Source organism: Euleptes europaea, chromosome 17 (assembly GCF_029931775.1).
Source record: "Euleptes europaea isolate rEulEur1 chromosome 17, rEulEur1.hap1, whole genome shotgun sequence".
In the NCBI taxonomy this organism is placed as follows: Eukaryota; Metazoa; Chordata; class Lepidosauria; order Squamata; family Sphaerodactylidae; genus Euleptes; species Euleptes europaea.
In genome coordinates, this window is record NC_079328.1 from 34691986 (window position 1) to 34711000 (window position 19015).

Genomic DNA, 19015 nt, shown 5'->3' on the forward strand with positions numbered 1-19015 from the left:
TGCTGGATTAAGGAGAGCACTACTGGAATTGATTCCTCTTAAATAGTCAGTGACTATTTCATAGTGATGATGATACCTGCTTGTTGTTCAGAAAGCAGCACAAATTAGTTGGTCCTCCCTTTAAATGATGCATAATACATAATGCGTGTCATCAGTTCACAACCCACACATAGCACCTCCAGGACCATGAGGTTTTCAAGGCAAGAAATGAGCAGAGGTGGTTTGTCATTGCCTGCCTCTGCATAGCAACCCTGGACTTCCTTGGTGGCCTCCCAGCCAAGGACTAACCAAGGCCAACCCTGCCTAGCTTGTGAGATCGGACAAGATCGAGTTAGCCTGAGTCATCCAGGTCAGGGCCAAGGATTCTGCATGTCCTAAAATAGAATAACTTTTATTAATTTCAACTTTCCATCCTGATACTCATGGTGGCATACATAAATTCCCAGTAGATTTCACATCCAGTTACTGACCAGGTCTTTTGATCTGCTTACTTTCAGCAAGGCTGCTATGTCATGTCCCTTATACCATACCCTAGGCGACCGAGATCAGTTCCTCTGGAGAAAATGGCCAATATGGCAATTGGACTTTATGACACGGAAGCCCCTCCCCTCTCCAAACCCCACCCTCTTCAGGCTACACCCCCCCAAATCTCCAGGTGTTTCCCAACCCAATTCTGGCAACCCTACTGCAACCCTACTATGGAGCCATGTCCACCCCATCCCCAAACCCCTCTCTTCATGCTTCTGACAGAAACGGGTGGAAAAGGTACACATTATCCTACCTTCTAGGACTATGGGAGCACATATATATTTGTGCAGAAGACCATTTGAAACTTGTGTAGTCTCAGTTGTGCCAATTGGATGGGCTGCAAGTGAAGGATTATCAGGAGCCACCAAAGGCAGCTACAATGAAACAGAGCACAATCTGTTTTGTCGTGATCCTACCCTGAACTCTGCTGCTTGCTGCGACTGAAGGCGCTAGACATACAGTTTATTTTGCAGGGCACACCGGACTAATATTCGTCATGGCATTGAAAGCGAACTGCAGATTTATTTCTCAGTTCTGACTTTCCCCAAGCCCCTGTAGCCACAAATCAGTTACTAAAATTGCCTTCTCTCTGCTCTTAGTAACATTCACATAATTCTACACTGCTTGGCCATTGCCAGGGGATTTCTGGATAATGGATGCAGGACATGTAGAACCCCAAGGGAATCACAGGTAACACTGCAGAAAAAGCTCGGTCTGGGGTCTAGGTGGCAAAGCTGTGCATAATTGTTTTATGGAAAGCAAAAAACGTCAGCATTGCCCCAATCATCTTTATCTTTTAGTATTTTCACACTCTCATTCTTTTTCTGACTCTTTTCCAGTTTGGCATTTGCCCTTCCTGAACTCGAAGATATTTTTTCTTTCTTTCTTGCCCCCTGTTCTTAGGTCTTGAACAATAAAACCATAAAACTTAAATAAGAGCCATATGTAAAAACACCTCCCTTCGACTCTTCTCTGCAGCCTCTAACTGTAAAAACAAGCAACAAAATAAATACACTGAGGGTGAGAGTCCTCTAAGAGGAATTGTATCCCTTTGCTCTCGAGTTGCTCAAGAAAACACGGACCATTTATTAAAACATGGCATAATCCATTTTAGCCTAAATTGGGACACATAAGGACATTGCAAACGGATATGTGCTAAGGAGTCCGTTGACTGAAGAGGGCTGGGACATTGCCGGTCTGAAAAAAAGGATCCTTAGCAGATGGCCAAGCAAAACCATTGAAAAAGGGCAATTAAAGCTTGAATGTGCAAAGGTTCTACATAACTTTAGACTAACCAGAGAATCCAAATAGGATGAAAGATTACCCTTCGATAAAAGGCCCAGGGCAAGCAGAGAACATGTCCTCAGAGAATCAAAAAAGGAAGGTATTCAAGAGATGGGTTTGCCAGGATTCTGATGGGAGCAGGGGATTCCATGCTCTAGGGCACCTTCCCCAGCGCCGATCAGCTGGCAGGTGGGGGACTTACTGGGAGGAAAACTAGGCCTTGATCTGCATTACTGGTAACACAGCTATGTCACTTCTGGAATGGAAGTGACATCATGTCACTGGCAACACAGGGACGCTCTGGTATTTGGGCAAAGCTTCTGTAGTAAAAATGACTTCCACCATAGAGTTTTTGCCCATATACCAGAGTGTTTCTGCATTGCCAATGCGTTGCCGTGAGATCATTTCCAGTGCACACCAGAAGTGACATCACTGCATCGCCAGCCTAGGCATAGTTTTCCTGCCGGTTGCCTGGAGGTACCTGGCAACACTATCAAGAAATCAACCTGTTTTTTATGATGGATAAAAAAGAAAGAAGAATCCCCTTTGACCACTGAAAAAGGCTAGGTGGGTGAAAGCCATGTTGGTTGGGGTGGTAGACAGGAGCAGAATTGGGTAAGAATGAGTGAAAAAACTGGCAGGAGCCAGCCCTGGGTGTGATCCAACAGAGCAACAGAGCAAACCCATGCTGGGACTACACCTGCAGTAGAATGTCATGAGAAAGAGGCACCATTTGCCTCCCCTTCTCTCCCAGAAACATGAGTCATCCAAAATCTCCCCATTATGGACAGAGGCTAAACTTGCCTTTCTCATTTCTCCAGCTCACCAGGACACAAAGTCACATTATATGGTGGTGGTAGAAAGTGCCGTCAAGTCAGAGCTGAGTTATGGCGACCCAGTAGGGTTTTCAAGGCAAGAGACGTTCAGAGGTGGTTTGCCATTGTCTGCCTCTGTGTGGGCTGAGGGAGTTCTGAGAGAACGGTGACTGGCCCAAGGTCACCCAGCAGTAGGGTTGCCAACCTCCAGGTAATAGGTGGAGATCTCCTGCTATTACAACTGATCTCAAGCCGATAGAGATCAGTTCACCTGGAGAAAATGGACGCTTTGGCCATTAGACTCTATGGCATTGAAGTCCCTCCCCTCCCCAAACCCCGCCCTCCTTCAACTCCACCCCCAAAACCTCATGCCGGTGACGAAGAGGGACCTGGCAACCCCACCCAGCAGGCTTCATGTGGAGGAGTATCGAACCCCATTCTCCAGATTAGAGTCCGCCACTTTTGACCACTACACCACACTGGCTCTCTGCATTATATAGCATCAAATTATTTGTATAACTAGCTCAGCATTGCCTACTCTGACTGACACCAGCTCTCCAGGGTCTCATGCAGAGAAAGGTCCTTCCTGACATCTGCAAACTGAAGTCTTCAGCTGGAGATTCCAGAGATTGCTCTGTAGACCCTCTCCATTCAAAGCATGTGTTGTATCACTTACAACAACAGTGATAATTTGACACCATTCCCACCTGCTAACTCACCCACAACAAGAATCAAATCCAAGGACAACTGACACTTCTTTAAAAAAGGCTGCCAGCTTGAATTGGCTGTAGTTTTAAATGAATCCACTCCAGTGAATGGTTTCACTTGTAGGGCACAGAGAATAGTTTTCCTTTTTGAAGTTATTTTGGTGGGTGACTTCAATAAGAAGTTAAAATGAAAGCTATACAAGTTCAATACTGACTTCTTTTTTTGGAACGGCAGGTTCGTTCAGACTTCAATCTTTTTAAAAAAGGGTAGTGGGGTTTTAGTAATATGCATGATTAATTAGTGTAAAAGTAAAAGTCTTTCTAGAATGACAGCCCTTTTTGCACTGAAGACAACAATGTTCTTCACTAGGGATGCCAACTTCCAGGTACTAGCTGGAGATCTCCTGCTATTACAACTGATCTCTAGCCGATAGAGATCGCTTCACCTGCAGAAAATGGCAGCTTTGGCAATTGGACTCTATGGCCTTGAAGTCCCTCCCCTCCCCAAACCCCACCCTCCTCAGGCTCTGCCCCAAAAACCTCCCACCGGTGGTGAAGAGGGACCTGGCAACCCTACTTTCTGCTCTCCAGGTGAACCTGTTCCGGTTCAGTTGTCTGTTGCATCTGTGGATCTGTAAGCAACAGCATTTTTCTTCGAATTATCCATTCCTTAAAAAGAAAAAGAAAAGATTAATGTTTGAATTGTTCTGACATCTCTCTGTACTAAAGGGCTAAATGAATATATTCTTCTCAGTTTGTTGTAAGGCTAGTAGGCTGTCCAAATCGGTATAAATGTGAAGGGGCAGAAAAAGTAATTTTTGACAAGTGGAGATATATTCTCCTCAACCTTCCTTTGTGCTCGCTTTATTTATTACACACAGATATAAATGTAAGTGTCAGAGAAATACAGCAAAGGAAATGTAAGCTAATATACACTTAGTTTTGGCACTGAAAACAAGAATTTCTGAGTCAATTTGTCCTTTCCAGCCAAAAAAGACTTGGCAACCGGGGAAATGACGACATTTGCAAATTATTCTATACAGTTGCTGTCAAGGCCTTCCCACTGTTGGAATTTAAGCATCCCCCAGGCCAATTCACACAATACATCTTTTTGTGCCTGCTGACATGGTGAAACTTTCCTGGATATGTATTTGTATGAAGAAACAATGTATGAATTGACTGATTTTGGACATGGCGTTTAATCTTGGTGGCAACTCTAGGTGCTGCAATCATAGGAATTGCTGGTGACAATCTCCGTAATAGTGGAGTTGACGTGGTCCCCTTCTCTACTGAATGCCCACCTGAAGATTGTTGGGCTTGTTTGTACGGAGTGGGAAAAATAAATTGTTGTGGGGGGGAAGACCCCAACTTCAACATGGTGGTAGAAGAAGAAGAAGAAGAAGAAGAAGAAGAAGAAGAAGAAGAAGAAGAAGAAGAAGAAGAAGAAGAAGAAGAACAACAACAACAACAACAACAACAACAACAACAAAGGTGTTTTCACAATTTTGGTGCATTTCTTCATACTCTTGTGAAATGCCAAGGTAATCTTACCATAACTAACTAATTCTGTAGACTGGTTAATCAACTGAAGGATTCTTTAATAATGCAAGTTTTCATTGATTGAATAGATTAAACCTGCACAAAGTGCAAATAAGCATCCTAAAGAAAAAAACACATATCACTTTTTAGATGTTGCATGCACGTCTCAGTGCTGCATCCTATTAGAAGAGGAGTTAAGGTAATTCTGACATTAGGAGCTACATTTTTCAGCAGACCAAGGGAGGAGTTTTGCCTCACTGGTAGAGCCCCTGCTTTGCATTTAGAAAGTCAGGTTCAATCTCCAGCATCTCCAGTTGAAAGGATCAGGTAGAAGGTGATGTTAAAGACCTCTGCCTGAGGCCCTGGGAAGTAGGGTTGCCAGGTCTCCCCTAGCCACCAGTGGAGGTTGGAGGGGGGGGTAGGGTTGCCAGATTCAGGGACCTCAATGGGGTACAACGAAATAGAGTCCACCCTCCAAAGCATCCATTTTATCCAAGAGAACTGATCTCTGTAGTCTGGAGATGAGCTGTAATTCCAGGAGATCCCCAGGTCCCACCAGGAGGCTGGCATCTCTAGTCAGGTAGGACATGTGGTTCCCGAGAGCCTAGAGACTGACTGCCAGTCACAATACTGACTGTGATACTAGCATTGCTAAGAGAAATTTCTCTTGTTAAGAGAAATTCTCTTAATTCTACTTTATTCAAATTCTCTCTGAAAGCCAACAATCTGTTTCTTCAATTTGTAGGAATTCAGAGTCCGTTTCTAATCAATCCATTTTGTTTTGATCAAGGAGACATTTGAAGAGAGGAAGGGCAAAAATGGAGGTTCTGCAAAATGTCAGAATTTCACTCTGTTGATGCTTAAAGGCAGGAATGTCTTCCTAAACGCTCCTATTTTCCAGCTTAGGGTTGCCAACCTCTAGGTACTAGCTGGAGATCTCCTGCTATTGCAACTGATCTCTAGCTGATAGCGATCAGTTCACCTGGAGAAAATGGCCGCTTTGGCAATTGGACTCTATGTCATTGAAGTCCCTCCCCTCCCCAAACCCCTCCCTCCTCAGGCTCCACCCCAAAATCTCCTGCCGGTGGCGAAGAGGGACCTGGCAACCCTACTCCTGCTACAGCATCATCCTATGGAGTATAACATGAAATAGCTGCAAGGGCTGAAGTTACAAAAGCGTGCATTGATTTCTCTACAAAGAGAAATCTCTCGTTTAAAACAGAAAAGGAAAAGAATCAATGGCTATATCAAAAAAGAGTGAATTTTGGAGAAAGAAACCCCCCTCCCTGTACCGATGCTACTTGATAGGCCAATGGTCTGCTTTGTTATAAGGCAGCTTCATGTGTTCATCTAGCTGTTTTATGCCATTCAGGTATTGTCCCTAAAGCCTGATTCATAAAAGTGGCCAGTAGCATCCGTATGGCAAGCTACTTATGTGAGCAATGTCTTTGCAGATAATTGGGACTTCAGCCTTGCCATTGGAAGCTGCTATAAACTGTGCTGCTGACATGCCTCTCTTTGTGGGATTTATTGACTAATCAATATTCTGCATTTCTCCCCAATGAGGTCCCAAAGCAGTTCTCCTGTACTCCACTTTAACCTCACAACAACACTGTGAGGTGGGATAGGCTGCAAGTCTGTGACTGCCCTCAGCCCTCCCCCCAGTAGGGTTGCCAGGCTGCCCTTCACAACTGGCAGGAGGTTTTTGGGGTGGAGCATGAGGAGGGAGGGGTTTGGAGAGGGGAGGGACTTCAATGCCATAGAGTCCAATTGCCAAAGCGGTCATTTTCTCCAGGGGAACTGATCTCTATTGGCTGGAGATCAGTTGTAATAGCAGGAGATCTCCAGCTAGTACCTGGAGGTTGGCAACCCTACTCCCCCCAGTAGAGTCACCAGCCTTCAGGTGGGGCCTGGAGATCTCCTGGAATTTTCCATCCCTATTACCCAAGGCGCTTTCATGGCAGAGTGGAGATTCCGACTTGGGTTTCCCAGATCCTAATCTGACCACTGAACCTCTCTACCACTCAGGCGTGGAATCTTCATAATTGGAGGGGCTGCCACTTGTGCCAATTCCATATCCAAACCATGCCTTTGAGGCCTTATGACAAGGGCTTACCTTGTAGATAGACAATAGCAGTACAAATGGAGTCTTTGGGTGACAGAATGCCCTGGAGGAATTAGGCTTTCTGATCGCCCAGGCCTGGTGGGAAATTCCGCGGCCTCAATCTCCTGCCCTTGAGAAACTGAGTAGGAGAAAAAAATGGTCTCCATAGAGATGCTCTAGGAATTTCCCCATATCTCTATGGTCTTTACCATAGAGACATGGGAAAATTTTTAGAGCATCACCTGGAAGTGAGATCACATCCTCCCCAAAATACAAGAAGAGTTGGTTTTTATATGCCGACTTTACCCCTTAAGGGAGAATCAAACCGGCTCACACAATCACCTTCCCTTCTCCTCCCCACAAACAACACTGTCCCCAAGCATTGCTTGCAAATCTCCTAGGGCAGCATTGCTGGAAGCCCTAGGTGACCGAATGTTACAGTTCTCTTGTCTTCTGGTTCCCCAACTGCTACAAGGCCTGACGCTGCCATTTACCACTCTGCCAGTTCTGGTTCTTAGCAGCCACACCAGCTTAGGATGCCAGTCCCAAATAAACAGAACCAGAATGAGATCTTTCAGTCACGGTGGAGGGGCTGGAGAGTGGCGTCTTTTGTATCCTTAAAAGTGTTTGAAGGAAATGCTGCCAGTTTACAAATCTAAATTCAACCTCGCTGTCTCCTCTTGAGAAATTAAAATGGCCTCTTTTGCAGTAAAGTGAAACATTTTGCTGAAGGCTGAACACTTTCCCGGACATGTCTAGACCATTTTAAATGTCTGCCATGTAGAGAAGAAATTGATACGAGTGTATTGGGCAATAATTTACAAATAAACTCTGCAGAAATGTACCAGTTTTTTTAAACAAACAAAAAAAAAATACTATAATGATAAACTGACTGACATTGCTCCCTTGAACTTTTTAGAACAAATCTTCAGGGCTCCAGTAAATCATGGAAGAATGTTATTTCCTCATTAGACACCTGTTCCAAGCCTTCTGAATTCTGAGCAAAGCATGTCATTGATAGGGTTGCCGACCTCCAGGTAATAGCAGGAGATCTCCTGCTATTACAACTGATCTCCAGCCGATAGAAATCAGTTCACCTGGAGAAAATGGCCCCTTTAGCAATTGGACTCTATGGCATTGAAGTCCCACCCTCTCCAAACCCCGCCCTCCTCAGGCTCTGCCCCCCAAAACCTCCCGCCGGTGGTGAAGAGGGACCTGGCAACCCTAGTCATTGACTTTAGGCTGTGGTTATCCAATAGGGTTGCCATTGCCAACCTCCAGTTGGCCACACTAGGAGTGGCTATAACTCAGTGGTATAGTATTTCCTTGGTATGAGAATGTTTCAGGTTCAGTTGCTGGCATCTCTAGCTAGGATTAGGTAGTGGGTAGGGCTGCCATTTCCCTGCTGAGGGTGTTGGATCTCCCATCTTTCAGCTACCATTACTCACCTCTGTTCAGCTGGGAGGCAGGAAGAAACTCCCAACTTGAAGGGGGGTGTCATAAGCATCTCCAGTGTGATGATGTTTGGGGCAAATGCTTGGCATGATGACATCACTTCTGGGTTGCATCGGAAGTGACGTCATCGTGCTGGGGATGCTGGATGACCCCTGCAAAACAAAAGTCCCCACTTTCCCTAGTAGCAGTGGATGTGAAAGACCCTAGAGAGCCACTGCCAGTCTGAGCAGACAACACTGACCTTGATGGACCAATGGTCTCGCTTATTCAGTATAAGGAGGCTTCATGTGCATAAATGACACGTGTAAACAGTATAAATTATATATAGAACTGTGTAATGTGTACAAATATGCAAAACCAAAAGGGAAAAGCAGGCAACTGAAACAGATGGCTAAAATCTAAACAGATATCAAAGGAAACAATACAGGAAATGTTCACTCATCCCTAAAATCAAACAGGCTCAGGTCCCACTGCAATTAATGGGATTGCAGTGAGATTTTTCTCTGGATTAGAGGTCATCAAGATAAGCCATGTAACTGTGTGCAGGTTCTGCAGTTTGGAATATTGCAATTATTTTGGGTACTTTAATATGCACTTTGTAGCTCAAATAGCATGCTATATTTATTGAAATCACCTCCCCCTATCCAACTTCAAAGTCATTAAAATGATAGCTACTTAACATAAAATTATTTCATGCATTTTTTTCCTGTGCGGATGATAAAATGAGGCAAATTGGACTGTCAATTAAAAAAAACTTGAGTACTAAAGGCATGGCAGGGATTAAAAAAAAAATCCTTGGATTAAATTTACGTTGCTTCTACTTTCTCGGAGAATGGACTCCGCCAAAGGTCTAGTTTTGTAATTGAGATGGTCAGCTCAGGGTTGGTAGTTCAAAGTTTACTAATGGTCCCATTGTCATCTTTTAAGAAGATAAGATCATGTTGAAGCTTTAAAAAGGTACCAGTGAGAGTGGTCTTTTAAGCATGGCTGTTTCACTTGTCGTCACCCTTCGGACGACTTCGGGTCTTTGTTTGGATTATACATGCTTTTTCTGACCTTTTCAAGGTCACCCCACTCTCCCCCTGCATTTCCCCACATTTTGCCGCATTTTGAGATCCTGTTTTATCTGGAATTTGAAAATGCAGGCAAAATGCAGGGAAACACAAGAGGAGAGCAAGGCAACTGCTTTGGCAATTTGACTCTATGGCATTGAAGTCCCTCCCCACCCTGCTCAGGCTCCACCCCAAAAACCTCCCACCAGTGGCAAAGAGGGACCTGGCAACCCTAGACAACCTCTGTGAATTGCTATGAGAACCAAGTGGGTGCATCTGCTTTCTGAAAGGGTCTGCCATGTTTGGTTCTCTGAGGCTGCCTCCAGAGCGGAGTGAGAAAAGGTTGTCTCTTTACTGAAGTTGGTTCCGCTCTCCCTTGGAGGACTCAGGATGATTTTATCCTCACAACAGCCTTGTGAGGTAGGTTAGGTCTTCCTGGTTTACATTCAACAGACAACATATACCCACTGCACTATTTTTCTAGGAGGAAATCTGAAATAGAATAGGATCACATTTATATAGGTCATGTCTACGCCTCTTTTTTATTTAGATATAATAGATAAGGGAGTTTAAATCATGAAATACACACATTGCTTTAAAAAGCTAGCAACAGAAGCAAAGTGGCAGCAGTAATAAAGAGTAAAGAATGATAGATCAGCAGCAGTATGGAGGAGGCAGCTTCAGATTTGGCCCCAGCAATAAACAACCCAGGAATTTCCCAACCCAATCTGAAATGGTAACCACCTCACTGGCTTTCATGAGATGGCTGCTGTTGAACATGAGCAAGCAGTTAGGCTTGGATGAGTCACACAAGTATTATGAGGGCTCTGCCTCCACCCCCTGCTTTTTACAGACAGAAACGAAAACTTGAAGGCTGGCAATACTGTTGTGGTTGCCTAGTAATACCATTGAGGGAATTTGTTTCTTAAAGCTGAAGATGCTGTTTCTATTATTTGAGGGAATTTTAATGCCACAGCATTTTTTTAAGGTATCATTTTTTTCGGCAAACCTGGGGCTACGCTCGGGATCGTAGAAAGATCTGCCTCGTCTGTTCATGGTCCCAGTCTCTGGACTGAAGTATACACAAATTTGGTCATGTTAAGAATCAGTTATACTGATGATTGTATATGGAATCCATGAGTATTTATGAACTTTTAGTTCAGGGTTTTTTAACAGAATATATTAGAATTCATTATGCTTTACAGGGATTCCTGACTTAGAAATCTGAATTATTATTTTTTTTTAATTTCTGTGCTGTTGTTGACTCCTATCTCTATATTATACAGGTGCGGCTCTTAAACGTTTAAACTGAATTTTTGTAGCTCCCCTCAGCAATGTTTAATTGTGTAGCAACGTTAAAGGATTAGCGTTATTAAACCACAAGGAGGTGTTTCAAACTGCAGTTGTGTTAAATAATGCTCTGTAGAGTTCTTTTTTATTATATTTGAAAAGGTTCAAAAATAATATCTTGTTTTAATATCCTTTGTTACTTACTATCATGACTATATTCCTCTTTACAAGAGGTCATAACAACATGTTGGTTACTTGGTATCTGTGTATTGAAGGAGAATCTCTCAAAACAGGACTGTATCCAGATTCTATCCTGAATTTAACACTGTATTTGAATGTGAATTATCACTCCTCAGTCACTGTAATCTTTGAGCTGTATTTATTTCTTGTTATTGCATATTCTTCTGCAAATCTTGCAAAACAAGTCTTAATATATTCACAGTGTTTTCCTGCAGCATGGGGTTTTTTTTGTGGTTGTTGTTTATCAACACTGTGGTTCCTCCTTATTTGTCTTTTTTTTCCAGTGGTAGGAATAGAGCCAATCGGAATCATGAAAAGACATCCGAATCCTCAATTCAGGCTGCACTCATCTCGATTGTGCATTTTAACACCAAAAATCAGATTTGCACCTCTTTATCCTATCAAGCCCCCTCTGATGACCTTCTACCTCTTTATTAGAAAATGTCTGCTATTAGAATACGTCTGCTATAGAACAACCCCACTGAAGAAGATAACAGCGGTTACCCAGATCTCGTTGCTGGTGGGAAGGGGGTCACTGTATGGCCCATTTTCAAGGACTCCACCCCACTTCTCTGTTCTCTGCCATTGCCTCAAGGTCCTTGCAAGGGCAGCAATAGGGTTGCCAGGTACCTTACATCCTCTGGCGGGAGCCTCTTCTTGTTAAGTGCGGGTGCATCACAAAGGGCCTTTACCTCTTAGTTTGAGTGGTAAAGTGGCCCTTTACCACTCAAACTAAGAGGTAAAAGGCCCCTCGAGAGGCGGAACATCCGGTTCTAAACCGAAAGTGACTCGCATGGTATGCGCGCGTGCATGTCTGCCTGCCGACCCTCAGGTGGTTGGTGGGCAGAGGGGGAAATTGCCGGGGGTTTGCTTGCCACCAGTGGGCACCTGGCAACCCTAGGAAGCAAGGCCCTTTGGACCTTGTTGGCTGTTGCCCTATTGTTGCTGGCTGTGAAGGGGCCCCCATAACAGTTCAAGCTTCAGGGTCCCAAAAATGTAGGTCTGCCACTGCCCCCCCAGTAATTAACCACCTCCCCCCTGTCTCCCACTGGTTGCCAGGCCATATTTTATTCTTCAGAGAATTGGCATGTGGGAGCCATCAAGAACAAAGCATTTCTCTTGACTTCCTACTTTGCTGACCATAAGGAGAAGCCATTGCTTGGTAGAGTGCATACACACTCAGCCGGCCTCTAAGCATTTCCGTTCAAGCACACCAGAGTATCAACTTTTAATGGTTCTCCTCTGAATGGTTTTTAATTATTATTATTTTTTTAAAAAGAGAAGGTCCCCTTCAGGGATGCGTAAACAATTCTGTTCAGTATAACTGATCAGCATTCCACAGGTATTAAATCCACTAGCTTGGCTAAGTATGAAATGAGATTTTTCACAGACTTTAAACGTATCCCAAACTCTGGAGGAAGGGAGGACTGTAGGCCTGGTAACGTTTGCTCTTGAGAAAGAGGGAAGGGAGAAAGGGTGGGGGGACTCTTTGCAGATGATAAAACCTGATTCGTTTTGGCCTCAAAGCTATTTTTTCCTAGAGAATGGAGCTTAACAGAACAAGAGCTTAAGGAAAGCAAATGGTTTAGTTTATATATATATATATATATATATATATATATATATATATATATATATATATATATATATATATATATTTTGCAAGGAAATTGCAGCTCGCTCAGATAAATTATTTAGGAGGGTTATGTTCCTTCGGAGTCAAAACCAGCTTGCTTGCTAGCTTTCGGCTTTCAGATTTTTTTTTTTTTTTTTAAAAACTGTTCATATTGGTGTTAAAGATCATCGGCAGTTGTCTTGTTGTACAGCTTGGAACTGCTAGCTGCAGTTCGCTTTGTACTGTCAGCTCTCTATGGCAACTGATACGCCGGATGAAGATGAACTTTTCTCTCCTTGCTGACAGTGAAGACAGAAGTCGGAATTAGATGTCTTCCTGCCAGCATGGAAGTCGGATAAAATACTCTCCAGAGTCCATGCCTTGTGTGGTTGGGGCCAGCACCAGAGATACTCAGGCAGCTGTCTGGGGCCCCCAGACACTCAGAGGGCCAAGCAACACGGTTTGCTACTGCACAACATTGGCTTGGTGCAGAGTGGTTGCCTTTTTCTTTCTCCCGCAGCTGAGGGGAAAGAATGGCTGTCACAACTGAACCAGCGAAAGCTGGTTTTCAAAAACACACATGATGGGCTTGCCAACTTCCAGGTGGGGCCTGGAGATCTCCTGGAATTACAGCTGGTCTCCAGACACCAGAGATCAGTTCTAGGGTTGCCAGGTGCCTGGTGGTGGCGGGCAAACCCCTGGCAATTTGCCCCTTTGCCCGCCAACCAGCTGACGGTCGGCTAGCAAACATGCACACGCGTACATGCCGCTGCAGGTCACTTCTGGTTGTAAACAGGAAGTGATGTGCATGCTCATCGGTACATCCACGCGTTGCCACAGGATCCCAAGATGTGCCTTAAAAGTCTCCCACCGGAGGAGAGGTAGGACCTGGCAACCCTAAATCAGTTCCCCTGCAGAAAAGGACCGCTTTGGAGGGTGGACTCTACCGCACTCTGCTCCGCTGAGGTCTATCCGCTCCCTAAACCCCTAGGGTTGCCAGCTCTGGGTTGGGAAATATCTGGAGATTTGGGGGTGTAACCTGAGGAGGGTGGGGTTTGGAGAGGGGAGGGACTTCAGTTGGGTAAAATGCCATAGTGTCAACCTTTCAAAGCAGTCATTTTCTCCAGAGGCACAGATCTCTGTTGCCTAGAGATCAGTTGCAATAGCAGAAGATCACCAGCCACCACCTGGAGGTTAACTTTGTTCCATGTATGACGTTTATATTAGTAAGTTTCCTTTGAGTTTCGGTTTTCACTTATGCACTGTTAGAATATAAGTTTCAATTTGAATAATCTTGAGCTTGGTATTATTCTTTCTACACCACCTGGAGGTTGGCAACCCTCCCCTCCCTGGAGAAAATGCCCACTTTGGCAATTGGACTCTATGGCATTGAAGTCCCACTCCTCCCCAAACCCCACCTTCCTCAGGCTCTGCCCCTAAAACCTCTTGCTGGTGGCAAAGAGGGACCTGGCAACCCTATGGGTCTCAAGGAAAAGCTGCCCACAGCAACACAGAACTAGGCCCTCCTTTCTCCCCTGTGAGAATCCAGTTCAGAGTGCTGTCAAATTCCAGGGCTGTCAAGTTGCAACTGACTTATGGCGACCCCAGCAAGGAGCGTTCAACGCAAGTGAAAAGCGGAGATGGTTTGCCATTGGCTTCCTCTGCAGAGTCTTCCTAGGCTGTCTCCTATCCAAGTACCAGCCCTGCTTACCTTATGGGATCTGATGAGATCAGGCTATACCATGCCACGTTTCCACAGCTCCAGTTCAGAGAGACAGGTTTTAATCTTTGGTTTTCTGTACAGGATGCTGACTGGTTACATACTTTCCCTGAGCAAATATGGCACAATCTCTCATTGTAGGCTGCACAGTACGTAAGCTGGAATTTGTGATTGAGGAGGGTATGATAAAGCCTCTAGATTTGCTAGCTTGATTGCAAAAATTAGCAGACTAGTTTCTCCGCTGCAATGGTCCTCTGGAAATGGCCAGCAGAGCAGAAGCTGCCAGGGCCCCAAGATGTACTTCACAGAACACATTCCATGGTTGCTGCCTGGGATTCCAAGATGCTTTAACGATTTGGCTACAACGGCCTAGCTTCATTCTAGTCCTTGGCAATCCTAAACAGACTTACACTTTTTAGTCAAGGAAGAAGAAGAAGGAGAAGGAGAAGGAGAAGAAGGAGAAGAAGAAGGAGAAGAGTTGGTTTTTATATGCCGAGTTTCTCCACCACTTAAGGAAGAATCAAACCGGCTTACAATCACCTTACCTTTCCCTCCCCACAACAGACACCCTGTGAAGTAGGTGAGGCTGAAAGAGCTCTAAGACCTGTGACTAGCCCAAGGTCACCCAGCTGGCTTATCACAGAATCATAGCACTGGAAGGGACCACCAGGGTCATCTAGTCCAACTCCCTGCACAATGCAGGAAATTCACAACCACCTCCCCCCGCACACCCCAGTGACCCCTACTCCATGCCCAGAAGATGGCAAAGATACCCTCCCTCTCATCATCTGCCTAAGATCATAGAATCAGCACTGCTGACAGATGGCCATCTAACCTCTTCTTAAAAACCTCCAGGGAAGGAGTGCTTACCACTTCCCGAGGAAGCCTGTTCCACTCAGGAACCGCTCTGTCAGAAAATTCTCCCTAATGTCTAGACAGAAACTCTTTTGATTTAATTCAAGAGCTCTTCCCACTGAAAGTACATCCTTAACCCCATTTTCCTTCAACTATATGCAACTGGCTCAAGGTGACTGAGACAGTCTGGTTGTTCAGGAATCAGAGTCTTATTTTTGGTAGCCCCAAATACCTGACTCTTTGAGAACAATTTCATCCCTTTTTATAAAGAAGAAGAAGAGTTGGATTTTATATGCCAAACTTTCTCTCCCACTTGAGACTCAAAGTGGCTTACAATCACCTTCCCTTCCCCTCCCCACAACAGACACCCTGTGAGGTAGGTGGGGCTGGGAGAGGGTGACTAGCCCAAGGTCACCCAGCTGGCTTCGTGTGGAGGAGCGGGGAAACAAATCCAGTTCACCAGATTAGCCTCCACCGCTCCTGTGGAGGAGTGGGGAATCAAACCCGGTTCTCCAGATCAGACTCCACCACTCTTAACCACGCAGGCTCTCCTTAGACGACTCTGCTTAGGAGGACTGAACTGCAAGAGCTGCAGATTTCAGCACACCATTCCCAGTTCTCCTTGATCACGCAGACGACGCAAGAAGGGCTTCGCGTCTGGCTTCCAGCCCACAGGTCCCGTTTTAACATCGAAAGAGTGCCCCTCAGCAGTCGTGAATAACACCCTGGCATAAAACAGGCACGCGTTCTGTCACAAAAGGCAAACACGAATTCCTAGAGGGAAAGTTAACTGCTTCCCTTGCTCAGGTTGTGCGCGAGAGCCATTCAAGCTCGGCAGGTTTTCCTCTCCATCAAGCGAAATGGCAAGGAAAAAAGCCATGTAAACCAGCAACAAAACAGCTGTTATCCTTCTCTTGCATTATAAGAGTCCTTTCTTTTCCTTTTCCTTTTTCTTTCTTTTTGTGGTGGGGGGGGAGGAGCACAGCTCGGGAAGATCCAAGGCACACTGCGGCGTGTCACTTCTGGCTGCCAACCTGAGAAAATCGCTCATCCGATGGAGCAGGACCAAAGGCCGCCTGGAGCTTCCGCTGGCACTCAGCGAAATGATAAATAAATCAGCAGCCCTTTTGCAGAACCACCGACGGGAGATATTCAAGCATGCAGCCTTGAGTGTTTCTCCTGCCTGCGGTAGCAGAAATGCACGAGGCGAGAGAAAAGACGTGTCTTCAAACTTCAAGGGGCTCATGGTTCCCCTGATTCCGCAGCCTCGGCGAGCTGTCCCTTACTTCAGGGAGCGAGAGTTACTAAGGAAGAGATGTCTCGTTGCCGGAAAAGGTGGCAGCTAAAGATGTTTCAGAGATGAGCTGGGGAGGATGTCGCTATGGAACGCAATTCCAACTGCGGTTCACGCTAGGCCGGCGATGCTACAGTTCAAGGCAGGGAGATGCCATCATTGCGGTTGCCAGCTCCAGGTTGGGAAATTCCTGGAGATTTGGAAGGCGGAGCTTGAGGAGGGCGGGGTTTGGGGAGGGGAGTAGGGTTGCCAACCTCCTGGTATTAGCTGGCGATCTCCTGCTGTTACAACTGATCGCCAGCCGATTGGGATCAGTCCCCCTGGAGAAAATGGCCGCTTTGGCATTGAAGTCCCTCCCCTCCCCAAATCCCGCCCTCATCAGGCTCCGCCCCAAAAACCTCGCACCAGTTGCAAAGAGGGACCTGGCAACCCTAGAGGGGAGGGACTTCAGTGGGGTATAGGGTGCCATAGAGTCGGCCCTCCAAAGTAGTGTTTTCTCCAGGTGAACTGATCTCCACCACCTCGAGATCAGTTGTAATAGCAGGAGATCTCCAAACACCCTCAGGGAGGGGCTGTGGCTCAGTGGTAGAGCATCTGCTTGGCATGCAGAAGGTACCAGGTTCAATCCCCTAGGCAAGTAGGTGATGTGAAAGACCTCAGCCTGAGACACTGGAGAGCAGCTGCCAGTCTGAGTAGACAATCCTGACTTTGATGGACCAAGGGTCTGATTCAGTAAAAGGCAGCTTGGTGTGTTTGTGTGTTTGCCACCTGAGGTTGGCAACCTTAGCTGTGATTCAGTGGTACACCACATGCTTAGGTTTAGTCCCTAGCATCTCCAGTGTTGTATGCAGGTGCATCCCACTTCTCTAAGCAGTTCCAAAGACTATTGCTTACCCAGGTCTTTTTTTTAACTTTATTTATATGCTGCCTTTCTACCCAAAGAGGACTGAAAATAGCTTACGTCATTCTCCTCTCCTTTTTACTATCACAACAACCCCGTGAGGTAGGTTAGGCTAAGAGAGAGTGACTGGCCTGAGGTCCCCCACGAAGCTTCCATGGAAGAGTGGGGATTCAAACTTGGGTCTTCCAGATGAATTCAGACACCCTAACCACTACACCACAGTGGCTCTTGGTTTGTTCCCTTTGGAGGAGAGAGGATTAAAGTGTCTTGATAGTATTTGCTAGTAGCCATGGCTAGAAGCCCCTGCTGGGCCTATCCTCCATGAATCTGTTTCATATTTTAAATAGGGATGCCAGGTCTCTCTTCACCACTGGCGGGAGGTTTTTGGGGAGGAGCCTGAGGAGGGCGGGGTTTGGGGAGGGGTGGGACTTCAATGCCACAGAGTTCAATTGTCAAAGCGGCCATTTTCTCCAGGTGAACTGATCTCTATCAGTTGGAGATCAGTTGTAATAGCAGGAGATATCCAGCCACCACCTGGAGGTTGGCAACCATACATTTAAAGATGTCTGTTCCTGCAGCCATAACTTCATCCTCCAGCAGTAGATTCCACATTTCAACCAACTTTTGTGTCAAGAAGTTTTTCCTTTTGTCTGTCCTGTATCTACTGCTTTTGGGATGCATGTCAACTTCATTCATGAGTAGGGTTGCCAGCTCCGGGTTGGGAAATACCTGGAGATTTTGGAGGGTAGAGCTTGAGGAGGGTGGGGTTTGGAGAGGGGAAGGACTTCAATGCCATAGAGTCCTCTTGCCAAATTAGCCATTTTCTCCAGGGGAACCTGATCTCTGTCACCTGGAGATCAGTCGTAATCGTGGGAGATCTCCAGCCACCACATGGAGGTTGGCAACCCTATTCATGAGACTAGGTAAAGCTGTAACTGCTTTAACCTGCAGACTCAATATAAATCACAGTTACAAGGTTACAAGTTCATACCGGGCCTAGGAGAATAATCACTGTGTTCTTAGGGGGTCAGGTTCTCCATTTCTAAAATTTATCAGATAACAGCTATAAGAGGTATGGGACCAGAAGGAGCTGAAATATAATTATCAGGAACAGTTAAATGTTGCATTGGAAATCTAATGTAGATGGAATTGAGAAATTGGCCCTTGCACATTCTGGTGTGGGGTTTCTCTCTCACACACACACACCCTTAAAGGAAGCCCTGTGATCTCCTTAAATTTTTCAGCCTTTATCATGCATGCAGGAGGCATCTTTAGTGCCAGTGATGCTCTATAGATTTGATGTATGATTATATAGCCATGACTAGGAAATGATGTATGAAATATAAAAGTCCCCGAACAATGCAGCGGCTTCATATAGATATTAAATAGTACCGTATGTGTAGGGTTGCCAACCTCCAGGTAGTATGAAAAAGAACACCTCGTGCTCAATTAGGAAGTTAATAAACAAAACAAAGCACTGATGGCACAATGTGTATGTAATGAGATTTCCTTTTTATCTATATAATAAATATAACAATCAACTCAACCCGACACTCTGTAATATTTACAGAACATGAAATACACAATAGGCGAAGCGGCTGCAATCCGGAGACAGT